Here is a 14,424-nt window from a genome sequence, read left to right as displayed (position 1 = left end):
TTGACCAACTGTCGAAATAGACGAAAAGAAAACATCTTCTTCAAATGGTATGTTGTGAGTCGCGTAGTTTGAATACCCCCCATTAGGTACCCCCCTCGTTGTATAGATAAAGATAGGCGGATTTCCAAAGATCAGATTTGATAACTCTGTTCTGAACTTTCAGTTTTTTTTGGCTAATAAATTCCTTTTAATTATTTATATCTGACTCTGTATTCTTCCTCCTGAGAGGCTCATTCCTGGACTACAGAGTGACTCTTATCCTCGCACCTTAGTCATTTACTTCATCCAAATCGGTGGTGGGTCCAATAAAACACACCTGGTGGCAGGACCCTATCAAAAACGTAGGTAAGAAAACATCTTGACGGCCCCGAACCCCACAATTTTGCGTCAGAAGCAAGCAGGTTTTTGACCTGGCCGATCGTGTCAGGATAAAATATTTATACTAAATGCATTAGCACAATTAAAATTGCAGAAAAAGAGAGGAAAACTTTATGCTGTTTTTGTAGACTTTTTATCTGCTTTTGATACCATTAATCATAAAGTTCTATGGTTTCTATTAGAAACAATGAAATGAATTAATTCTGCTTATATCTACGTAAAGTTATTTTGTTTGATGATTTCTTCTGTATTACTTTATGCTGCTCCTGTATAGGCAATTACTTGTTACGATATAAAAGAACAACAATTTTTAGTTTATCTTTAAAGAATTTTTATGTTAGCATATAAAGCTGGAATTTTATAGGCATATGTCTGGAATTTGGTGTTTCTAGAATATCAGTAATAATAATAAAATTAATAGTTTCATTTTGGATAAGAATTTTGAAATTAAATGATAAAAGTTATACAGATTATAATATGATAAACTAGTATAAGATGTATTCAACGATGAATAATTCTACATACAATTAATCATTGGCGTTAAGAAATTGCTATGTTGAGACGGTTTTTCTTTCCTGGTTGTCTCAAGATCCTCATTTTTAATCAAAAGTTATCAAATGTTAGCAAAAGCTGTGAACAAATCATACAAGAAGATTTTTTCCCCAACGAAGACCAAACATTTTTAATTATATTGTAGTGTTAAAACAACTTTTATATGTAAGGATTATTTGCTGGGTGAATGACTACCATTATATGTTAAGGTTGGTTGGTTGGTTGGTTACAGTTTTTTGGCACAAAAGCCATGTAGGCTATGCTGCGCCATGATAAATAGTGAAATTGTACGTAACTAAATATATATAACATCAACAAGTACAAATAAACAGAACAACAAAATAAATATAAGTATATAATAAATGAATAAATAAATAAATTAGTTAATTTAAATCTCTCTATTAATATTTATAACTTTCAAAAAGTTCAATATCTTATCAAGATTTGGCCTCTGGCCCAAAATCTCTCTCAAACTTGCATTTCCGAAATGCTGTCTACGACTCTGGTCAAAAGCAACACAGTTGCAAAGTATGTGTTTGACACTTACATTACAGTTGCAATATTGACATACAGGCTGGTCATCAACCTTCAAAAGGTATTGATGAGTCAGTCGAATATGTCCAATTCTCAAACAAGTAAGAATGACCTCAGATCTCCTGTCATAGGGTTTCTTCTGTGTCCAATTTTCTATCATACGTTTGATCTCGTGTAGTTTATTGTGGACTTGTGCATTCCACACATTTTGCCATCTCTCCTCTAGTCGTTTTTTTAACAACTAGCTTCAAATCACCTCCTTCAATAGACATTGTATGCTGAGAAGGGCTTGCTGACTTTGCAGCTGCATCATCATCTTCATTTCCCCTTATGCCCACGTGGCCTGGGACACAACAAAATTTTACAGACAAATTAATCACAATAAGATGACAAATCAGCTTACGAATTTTAATCACTATGAAGTGAGAACTAGGTTCACATGAGATCAAAGCCTGAAATGCACTAACTGAGTCAGTGTAAATCACGCAGCAACGATGACCTTTCCTATTTATATACTGTAGGGCTAAATAAATAGCCTGCAACTCCGCAGTAAAATAGAAGAAATCGGAGCTATTTGTTCTGCCACAATTTCATTCAGGCAGATGAAGGCCAAACCAACGTAATCAATCGATTTCGATCCATCAGTATAAATAGGAATTAAATTCCTGTCGTGATGTTGAATCTCTGCGAAGTGCTGTCTATAGACGTAGTCAGGTGTGGTTTCTTTTGGGAACTGCTTTAAGCTTAAATCCACATTAATCACTGAGGTTAACCAAGGTGAAATTCTATTAACTTCCAGATGTGCAGCCTTCCGCCGTCGAAACGCACTTCCTTTCCCTCCGAATCCAAACTGAGTCACAGAGATCAAATCATTTGCGATTCACCCACTATCGCGATTGGTAATTAAAGATAATGTGACCTGTAGTATATAAGAGGGGAAAAAGCTGGTAACGAGGTCGCTGAAGGTCCGCATAAGACGCCCGACCTGTAAAAGCCGTCCCGAGAATTGAGGGCCGAAACCCGAAGCCCGCCGACAAAAAGCCGCTCCGACCGATCCTCCTGCTTACCTCCACGACCAGAAAACCAAGACAATTAGTACCTCGATTACAATCGATATACCCTAGGAAGAGGTATGACCCCTAAATTTGTAAACTCTCTCTCTCCCACGGTTAGGAACTGGACGCATTAGATTTTCTGTATTTGTTTATCCGTTTGAATAAATCGTTATTCGAAATAACGGAACCATGATGAAAACAAATATCGCCTTAAACTTATCGACGAACTCACACACTTCCTCCACTCGACCTGACAATTAATTACCCAATTTCGACAAGTCAGGATAGTGTAAAAATTAAGCCATCCATGACAGTGGGGTGGGTCTTGCTGACCTGTTCGCCAAAGGAGAGAAGGTACGACTCCGTCCTACCTCCAGGCGTTCCCACAATAGCGTACTGTGATGTGTTGTATCTGGTTGCAAGTTTGTGATACATGAATAATAAAATGTATCTAAATAATAGATAATAAAAGAAAACAGTGATATAAGATATGTTATTTTCATTTATATAAAAAATACGTGCACAGAAGCTGTGACCATCATTTTCAAATATCAAGCAATACATGGAAGTCATGTAATAAAATTATTATACAAATATATATATATATATGCATATAAAAGCATTACAAAGTATTGATATGAATTTTAGAATGTAGGAAATGTCGAATATTTCTACACAATAAACTCTAAACTTTTATTCTACTCTTGGGGCCTCTACTTCACCCTTCTCTCTACCATGTTCCAAATTACTTTCCCTGTCCCTCTTCCTGCCTTTTTCTCCCTTAGTTTTATGATCCTTTGTCTACGTTTTTTATAACCCTTTACTGCCGAGTGCAATAAACCAACAGAACCGCGACTAAGTGAAGACCAGGAGGTCTGATATCAGTACAGCTTTTTAGGTTTTGCATTAGTAGAACATCTTTGCTTTTGTGCATCATGAAAAGTGTTTTCTACTCTTTTCTAAGTTTATAAGTATATTTTATCCGGAGAATATTCTTTCGCATGTAATATAAAGAAACGAATTTTATATACAATCTTTTATTGCCAGAATGTATAGTTCAGAATATGATGATAGTTTTTCTGAAAGTGGATCCAAATATAATTTGAGCGATGTCAGCAACTCAGAATCGAGCGTAGATTCGGATGAAAGCATCTCTACTGCCAGAAATTGGGTCGATGTAGATATCAACAATTCTCCTCCGCCTCCTCCATGATTTCTCTTCACAGGAAATCCGGGTTGTCGATTCAATATAAATAATGTCGATCCACTCGCTTTTAAGTTATTTTTTGACTTACATTTGGTAAATCTGATTGTTAGCGAGACGAATCGTTATGCACTGCAACAGCCGCAATCATCCAGGTATCAGTGGGAGCCTGTTACAGTGGGCGAGATATATACGTTTCTGGCTATCTGCATCTTGCAAGGCATTGTAAAAAAACCGGATGAGAGGATGTATTGGTCCACCAATGATTTATTTAGCACACCAATTTTTCCTAAACTCATGACTGAAAATAGATTTTCAGAAATAAAGTGAAATTTTCACTTTGCGGATAATGCATCATTTGATTTGTCCATCCATCCAGCTCTTAAATTGAACAAAATTTTGGCTTTAGTAAATAATCTAAATTCTAAATTTTCGCGTTAATACGAACCAGAGAAAGACATAAGTGTGGTCAAGTCTCTCTTACTATTCAAAGGTCATATTTCCTGGAGACAATACATACCTCTCAAACGGTCATGTTACGGTGTGAAATTCTTTATGTTATGTGAATCCTCATCAGGATATCTGTACAAATTTATAATTTACACCAGAAAGGATACTATACAGGATCCAAAATATAACCAGATGCAGATAACTTCCCAAATTGTATTGTCATTAGTGGACCCATTGTTGAACAAAGGCCACTGCGTAACCACTGTTAATTATTGTGTGTCTCCTCAGTTAGCCGATTATTTGATATCTCATCAAACAGATATATATGGAACACTCCATCTAAACAGAAGGGGGATTCCAGATATCATAAAAAGAAAGAAATTGAAAAAAAGAGAAATAGTGGCACAACAGAGGGGAAAAGTAATGATTTTAAAATGGGAAGACAAAAAAACTGTTACGCTGCTATCTACAGTGCACAATGCCACACTTGTAACTAAAGAAACACGTGTTGGTACTCTTCAAATAAAGCAATGTGTCGTCATTGATTACAACGATACAATGGGAGAAGTTGACCGTTTAGATCAGGAGTCGCCAAAGTGGTCGATGTAACATTATTGGGGGGGTCGATGCGCCAAACTAAATTAATTTTAGTTAGTCTTAGCCTTTTCTTTGTTTCTTTGTTCTCTCTTTTCGTAAAACTTTCTAGTGACCGTTATCGCCTTTGGGTAGGATTAGCCATTCTAAGAATCAGGGAAGACAATAGAAGGTAGTGTGGCCTGGGGAAGAGCGGCCAAGAGATAAGATACTGTTTGACTAGACACAAAGGGTGTCAAAAGGAGCTCCGAACGAAGTTTTGTATAGAGGAGAGAAGTTCGAGATAGTTTGGAGTATCTGGACCATACTTGGATGGTATTTGGACCGTACTGATCACTTGTATGAACACCAAATATAACTACGAAACTTGCAGAGGTCACAGACAAAGGTTTATAGAAGGTAAGCTAAATTTATTCGATAAAAATACTAGCATAGAAAGCTAAATAATCGTTTTTCTTTTTGAAACAAATTTTGTTCGCTGGAGTCAGACTTCAGCGCGGGCTTCGAGTCCCACCTCGGTCGAGGGCGGTAACGGGCTAGCCTTTTCTTTTAGATCCAATAAACTACGCGCTGCGGTTTTTGGTTGTGTATCTATTTGTTAAAAGAAAAAAAATAAGTATACATCTAAAAGCAGCAATGCCGCCTTTGTTAGATTTAATATCCAAAAAAGCTAGGATTGATGAAGCGGTGGCAAGCTAAACTCGGTTAGAAAATTGTAGTTACTTTTGTTCACCTTGATATGATGTAACTTCATTTCTTTTATTATTTATAGAACCCCAATTCTGCAATGGCAGCTTCAGTTTCTAAAAAAAATGTCGACAATATTCATTGAATTATTTAAAATTTGGATTTATTCCTTCTCCAACAAATGAAACAATGCCTGTGTGTCTTCTTTGTGAGAAAACTTTTATAAATGATGCGATGAAACCAGCTAAAATGAAAGACGATCTTGAGAGAGTTCATTCTGATAAAAAGGATAAAGATCTTGATTTTTTTAAAAAACTTAAAAGAAAATTTGCAACACGACTAAATATAAAAAGTTTTATGAAGCCGTCTGCTTCTTCTATAAATGATATTGAAGGAGGCTTAATCACTTCATAGAAGATTTCGCTCAATATAGCAAAAAAGGGAAAACCATACACAACTGCAGAAGATATAATTGTACCTGCAATTAAAGATGTCATTGAAAATGTAATGAAAAAAGACTCTGTTGATGTTTTAAAGTGCTTACCATTAAGTGCAAATTCAGTAAAACGGTGTATTGATGAAATGGCCAAAAACGTCGAAAATATAGTAGTTTCAGAGCTCAAAAATATCAAGTTGAATAGAAAATTTGCAGAGTCTGTTTTTGGTGTTTCTTCTCTTCTTATGGCTTACGTCAGATATTTTAGTAAAAGTAAATGTCAAATCATTGATGATTTGACATTGATTGGTTTGCCTGTTATGCGCCCACGCTTGATTGCCTGTTATGTAGGTTAACTTATATAACAGATTAAAACAACACCTCTAGCTCCACATTTCAGTAATTTATAGCGCATGCGCTACGTCACCACGTGCGCACATTTAAATTTCTTCTCGCTCTGTTCCATCGGTGAGTGTGTTCTAAAGTCCTAAAGAGGTTTTTGCATTTCGAAAATTTTTTGATTCGAAAGAGGATTTTATCCGTTTTTATCCACCTGAAAAAAGACGAAAATGGTTTCGTCGAAAGCGCTAGTGATTATAGCGATATTCGTTAACACGTAACGCCTGGATGTGAATTTTCTCGTTTCTTGCTTATGAAAGAGATCGGCGTGCAGTCCACCATCGTTACGATTTAAATCATTGATGAATTTTTATTTGCTAAATATCTTGAATGTGATGGAAAAGGTCTGACAATATATCGGAATTTAGAAGAATATTTGAATAAATACGACATTCCAATTAACAATATAACAGCAGTAGCCACAGATGGCGCACTTGCTATGGTAGTCCGAGGTTTTGCAACTTTTCTTAAAGAAAAAGTCCCTGGAATACGTACTGTTCACTGTGTTTTGCAAAGAAACTGCCTTGTAGCAAAATATCTCAGTCCAGATTTGCATAACGCTTTACAGTTTTGTATTAAATCTATTAATGAAATTAGAGCCCACCCTCTTAAATCAAGAATGTTTTCCAAACTTTGTGAGAAAAATGACGAATTAACAAACCAGTTACTTTTACACACCAAAGTCAGATGGTTATCTAGAGGTGCATGTTTACAAAGGCTCGTTGAGTTATTTGATTCTACGATAGAACAGAATTTATTTTGGTAAGAAATTCTAAGTGATGAACTGCAAAAACATAAGAACCACATTTTTTACTTAGCGGACTTATTTGTAAAATTCAATGATGTTCAAACAAGGCTCCAAGGTGAAGATGCCACAATTATTCAAGCTGGGACAATTCTTTTAAGTTTTCAAGTTAAATTAAACTTGTTTAAATCTTCATTGTTACGTACAGATTTTCAGTACTTTACAAATCTAAGACAATTGCAAATAATAGATGATTTGTATATATTTCCAAGTCTTCATCTTCAAAAATTGAGCAATGATTTTAAAGTGTGTTTTGCAGATTTAGAAAATATCGATATTCCAGAATGGATTACGGCGCCATTTTCTGCTCAGATCAAAAATGTCAACATCAACCTGCAAGATGAACTTATAGAATTATTAGCAGACCTTGAAGCAAGAATGCTTTATAAAAATTTAACTTTAAGCAATTTCTGGACGAATGTAAACATAAAAAAATACACCAAACTTTGTAATATTGTAAATACTCTTTTGTTGGCATTTCCAAGTTCATATATGGTCAAAGCTGGTTTTAGCCATGTTAATTCCATCTTAACCAAACAGAGAAATAAGTTAAATGTGGAACTTCAAGGCAATTTAAGACTAAAGCTAACAAATTTTGACCCAAATATTGCTAATCTTGCAAAGAAACATCAAGCTCACTCACTGATTATGAGTTATAAATAAATGTAAAGTATGTAAAATTAAAGGAAATGCATAGTAAGATCATTTCTCTTTTTTTTTTTGCTCATACACTTGTGCTTGTCATAAAACTTTTCAAAGGGGTCAATGTGAGGTTTCAAAAAGTTGTTCGGGGTCAACAGTTAAAAAAGTTTGGCAACCCCTGGTGTAAAATATACTTTTCTGGAAGATCGTAATAACTCAAAAGGGAAATGAAAATATAATATTTTTGGGGCTTTTTTCTTAATGTTATCAAAACAAACTTGTTATTGTTAAGATACAAGGTGAACACTGATGTTTATTCCCAAAATAGATTTTAAAATTTTAAAAATCCAAGATCATGACAAGCCTTGCAGGAAACAAAGTTTTAAATGGCTGTCCTGAAAAATCCAGTTTTTTTAGTTGTGTCACTATTCTTGTGCACCAACAATGTGTGTTTTTGGCATCCATATTCAGAAAACTTATTTGGTTTCCAACGACCACACTCACCATGGGGCCCAGTGAGCAGATGCTTTCAACATGAGAAATTCTCATAGACTGTCACATCAGATTTTTCCAGGAGCTATACCCTAACAATGCAACCAAGAAGAGCATACCTAATCCGACATCATCAGGCTGTCAAGCACATACATCCTAATCTGCATCAATCAGTTGACTCAAGCTGAGGTTCAAAGGACTAAACAACCAGCTGATTAACTGAAAGAGCCTGATTTGAGCTTCCTGTTTATCAAAAGGAACCAAAGCATGTGTTGGGGATATTATGTTGCATCTCACCTACCAGGATCATCTTTCCATCATATGGGTCACAATGCATAACTGGGCAATCAGTTTTGTTTTGTTAAGTTAAAGAAATGCAACACTTGAACAATCTGCCTAGGGCAATGCATGCCTTCCAGGGAGTCTTTTTAAGGGTAACTGGTCCCTATTCAGGTGTTACAGATGTACAGAAATCTCAAAAAACTCCATGTGGCCAACCCATCCTGGCAAGGTACAAACTCATGACTGAACTCCCAGTGTTCAGAAAATAGAACTGGTGAACATTGATCCAAGAGATGGTAAAAAAGAGTTATGAAACCATCTCTGTAAGGAAGACACACCATGGACAGGAACTTACTAGTTTTTTCTACTAAATTAGTTCTTCACTCCTTGTTCCTTCTCATTTTTAAAAACTTTCTAAATGAATCTTACTACTGGTATTTTTTCTAATTGTTCTACAAAAATCTGCCAAAAAATTTATGTTTGGCTTAGAATCAAATACAGTGTTTCTCAAAATCCTGATGATAGTATGTGGTTTGGGGTGATGAGCCTTTTAGAGCATTAAGGACACTCATTGAATCTGTGCATATGGTGATGTGTTTACATTTTTTAATGCTATGAAGTATGGCCTAGAAGCGGCATAACCCTTAAGCTTATATTTCTGATAATTAGCACTGAGTTCGTTAACGCTGAACTCAGTGCTAATTATCAGAAATATATGCAACTTTGGCGTGAGTTAACTTTTATTATTTTCTACCCTTAAGCTTAGTTCACACTGAACGTGATTCGCTGGCGAGAGCAAAAAATACAGCAAATAACACGTCAGATATGACATCATTTCTGGCAAATTTTACCATTTCGCGAATCGCTTCGAAGTTTGGAACTGTCGAGCTTTTTTGCCACCAATCGTATTCCTGTTAGTTGTCACGTGGTTCTTGTTGTTTTCAAGATGGCTACAGAAACTTTCTCACGCAATAGAGTAAATTTTGTAATTATGGACTTTTTATATTTCTCTCACCCAACATCATTTTCTTTAAGACGTAACTTTCATTTTCAATAAATAAACAAATGAGTTAACGACGGAATATCGGAAGCAGACACTTTGTTTTTCCAGATGACATTTTCTCTCGCTTGGAAATGACTGGCTCCTTAAAATTCGCAATCGCTTTTTGCTTTCACTATTCACTCAGTGTGAACTAAGCTTTAGACGTGAATACAACAGCTTTTCAATGAAGAGTGTAGCAAATGCTCATTTCTCCTCAGATTTTTACAAAATGGCTTTTATAGACATGTTTTTGGTTACAATTACATTGAAAAAAAATTACTACATAACCTTTTTCCAGTTTTTCACTATTATCGATATTGCTAATTAGATTATTCTTTATTTTTCACAAGTAATTCAGTTTCAATGTTATACCAGATTAGACTAGAAAGTCTCGTGGCAGAGTTGACCACAGATCAACTCCTTCATGAGACAGACTTAATGTCAGATTGAGGTATGTAGAAAAAGGACAAATTGAAGACCTTTAATGTATTGTGTCTAAAAAATTTTATAGTTTTAGTTCAAAAAGTTTAACTTTCCAATATATCATAAAATCTACGTAGTAACATATTATCATGTTACTAATGTGTTATTTCCACTGGAAGAAATTGAATAATATCAACTACCTGAAGTTGGCCTTTCCGGCTCCCAGACAGAAATATATATTGTAAAATTAGAATTCACTTAGTCAAACTTTCTTTAATAGAATCCATTTCAAATTTGATGAAATAATAATTCTTTACAAAGACAATAATTTCATTCCAAACAGTTTTGAAATCACGCATTTTTCAACAGCATGATGAGATCATAAGTGTGTTGGATTTTAAATGTCAAAAAAAGACTACAAGTAAAATCTTCAGTTTTCACTTGTAAGAACTGAAAATGGAACTAAAAGTATTTAAAATTTCTAATTTAAAAATTAAATTTGGTTTCTAAACAGAAAAATGCTTTGAAATCATATGTGAGAGTGAGCAAACTAGACAAGCCTACATGAAACTGACCACTTAAAACTCCACAACTTAAAATAAAAATAAACCACCTACCTGTTGGTGTTAAAATCATCTACTTCAAACGTTTTTAACTACAAGTACTTTTAACATTCCAAAATGTCATCTTCGAAATCTTCAGACAAATCAGACAATATTTAAATTACAATGTTTTAACAAGAGCATTAAAAGATTCTAAATGAATGGTTTAAATCTAAGCACAGTTTTTACAGAAATTTGAATGCACCTAACAAATTTTTTAGATTAATTTCAGAATAATAAAAAACATATCAAAAATAAATACAAAAATAAAATGAAAAAAAACAAACAATTTTACCTATCCTGAAATATGAATGTGTTATAATTTTAACATGTTAATATAAATAAATAACGACTAACCCGTTACAAAGCTAAACATCCTCAAGAGCCGAATTATCGGGCTAGAGTTGGCTATAATAAATAAATAATTATTAAGACAATTTGGCACTAGAGCTCGGCGTTAGGCGCCATCTCTTACTAAACTTAATAATATATTAAATTAAATAAATTTGACGACCATCGACGGCATTGTAATGGAACTGGAGGAAAAGAAATCGGCCCAAAGCGGGACTCGAACCCGCAACTTCTGCTATCCGTGCAGACACGTTACCAGTTACGCTACCCGGACCTTAGGTCCGATCGCCTCCTCCAGTATATATAAGCTAACACGACGACCATTGAGGGTCATTACAATGCTGGCTGGGGACACATCAAGTGCCCACGTCCTCCCAAGGCACTCAACCGGCCATCGCGACCCCGGCAAGGCGTATAAATATAAATAAATAACGACTAACCCGTTACAAAGCTACACATCCTCAAGAGCCGAATTAACGCCGAGCTCTAGTGCCAAATTGTCTTAATAATTATTTATTTATTATAGCCAACTCTAGCCTGATAATTCGGCTCTTGAGGATGTGTAACATGTTAATGTACAGTGGGTAATCAGATAACGAACAAATTGGATTACAAAAACTTTTGCAAAATGTTTTTGTGTTCGGACAACAAACACATGTTTACATAATGAACACCTCACAGAATAAGCATAAGAAGAAGCAACATAAAATACTAAATACCAATTGGTCTTCCCTTGTCTTCAGGCAACAATTCGAAACTCTTTGGAGTGCAAGAGATGTCGACATCGACACTCAACCCGGGATATACTGATTGCATAGTATTCCTCTGAACTGTGAAACTTTATCTTGTAATTCCAGCCTTTTATTTTTCTGACAAAAATAATATTTTTTTATAGTATTCATGAGACTGTCAGGCAGGCACTCATTAAGTTTTGCGGCAGTTTTTATTTTGGAATGGTGAGAGTGGGCAGAAGATGTCTGATGTTGCTGGGCAGTATGACTTGAACAGGTCACCAGTAGGTTACAGTTCAATCTTATCTAAAAAAGATACTGTACAATCAAGAAAGCTAAAGCAGCTTAAGGAGTAACAAAAATCACATCTGGGAAGTAAACAACATTCAAGAACTCATAATGAAACCTGAAACTGATCTGACAACAGAAGAATGCCAACAACTCTTGAATGAAAAACACCAAGTAACTCGGAGAGATATGTTTTCTTCTAAAAAAAACAATTAATGCCAATATCTGCTATTAATAATTTAAAGTGGGGAGTTGTCAGAACAACGGTTTTAGAATGGAATCCAAACCAGGTTGAAGTTAATAGGCTTGGGCTTCCCTACAATTACAATGCTATTAATTACATCTGAAAAATCCTGAAAAGAGAAAAGTAATCCACATTAGACAAATTCTTTAACCCCCACAAATGGAAAAAACATGATTAATAAAAATGCAAGACTATGTATATATGTATTTTTATTATTACATATAAATAAACATAGTAAGAAAGTATAGTTGACTCCGCATAAGTCGTCACCCAGATAACTTGACACCATTTAACTCGTCACTACTGAATAAGTCGACATACTTTTGCTGTCCCATACTCTGATAAGTCCTCACCCCCTCGTGAAAAAATGAATTCACTCTGCATGTGTGGTGCAAACTCATTTTTTTTTCAGGAGGGGGAGTCGACTTATTTCTTAATATATAACTAATATATTATTATTATTAATATATATATACATAAGGCATCTTTATTAATATGTATAACATATTATGTATAAAATAATAACAGATAAACAAAAGGAAAATATACAATCTACATATATGTCACACCAGAATCCAATTTTGCATTTTCTCACGCTAGAGGTGTTAAGAATCCTTAGACGTTAGTTGCCAAAATTTGAAGACATTAATTAATTCAAAAATTGAGACTACTTTTCCTAACATTGCCACAGCAATGCACATTTATTTTAAGTATTGCCACTACAAATTTCAGCAAATGAAAGATTTTTTTGGCACTTAAATAAAAACTTATTTCATTTATTTACGCTCTTACACAAAAATTATTTACCCTCCTCTTTGGGACGGGGCAAACTAAATGATTTAAGTATTTTCTCCATAGAGAGTAATTTACTTAATTATTTAAATACATGTGATATTATTAACCAGTCTGCCAAAGAAAGAGCTAAGAAAATAAATACTTAATAGACCTATAATAAGTTACTTTTGTCTTTTTGTTTATATAGTTTGTTTTTGTTCATATAAGTTATTTGAATTTTGTCTTAATTTTTATATTTTTATTTGTTTATTAGTAATGTATTGACTTTCTTTAGTTCTGAAACTTTTGTAAAACTTTGCCAGTCACCCCACACTCGCACTCCAGTGTCTTTTCTTATGTAGAGGGATGTATTATTGTTAGTAACCCAGGAACACCAAATGTCATAAAAACAGCCATACAAATAAATAGTAACAACTTAATCATCCACACTACTCAATATTGAACAAGCATTCATTCAGCATTTGGCAAATATCAAATGTGTGGAGCCAGCTTTAGAAGTAGACTGAATATCCCAAAACAGTCATGCTAGACACAATGATTAACGTTATTTTTAGAACAAAAGATTTTTGGTGATTTTATAACACAAAAAATATACGTAAAAATTAAACAGAAAAACTAAATTAAAGTTTAAAATTTCAAACTACAAGTAAGAAAAATATATTTAAGAAATATTTTTGCATATTTAAATTTTTCCAAATTTAACATTTATGTTCAGATTAATGAAATATGTAAAAGTGGAAATAAAATGTAATTTTTGTAAAACGGAAAATATGTATCCTGGAGTTTTTTCTTTTAAACAATTGTGAAAAAAAATTGTAAAAGATTGAATTAAATAAATACCAATTTAAAAAAAGTATAATAAAAATCGAAAGATGGTAGAATATCTACACTGGAGAACAGTAAAGTTTCACGTATCTAAATGCCTTTTACCGGTGCGCGTATCATACATAAAAAAGTAGTTACCACATCTACTTGACTTAAATACCGGTTAACTTAATACACACTCGTTTGGACGATCAAGAAGTACCGGATATTAAGGTTAAACGAAGTGAGTGTGTAAAAAAGTAGTTACAAACTTTTTCGAACCTAAGGATCTTTAACTGATAAAGAACCATTAGGTTTGAAAAAGTTTGTAACTACTTTTTTGTGAATGATACGCGCACTGATAAAAGGCATTTAGATACGTTATAATGAAAATCTTAAGTTAAAAAGAAAAAAATATTTAAAAAATAAACATTTCAATAAAATTAGAAAAATAAATTAAAAACTGCAATTACTCATGTTAAAAATTTTTATAATAAAAAGTTAACAATTACTTAGCTAAATCTTCAGTTTTATAACAACAAAATGATAAGAATACATTAAAAATAACTGATTTTCTATACTTGTAACAAATATAAAACTGATATTAAGCAAAAGTGTTATGTGCAGGGTTTCC

This window comes from Centruroides vittatus, unplaced genomic scaffold (genome assembly GCF_030686945.1).
Source record: "Centruroides vittatus isolate TY-2023 unplaced genomic scaffold, ASM3068694v2 contig_319, whole genome shotgun sequence".
NCBI classification, from domain to species: domain Eukaryota; kingdom Metazoa; phylum Arthropoda; class Arachnida; order Scorpiones; family Buthidae; genus Centruroides; species Centruroides vittatus.
Note: the sequence above shows the minus strand (reverse complement) of the source record.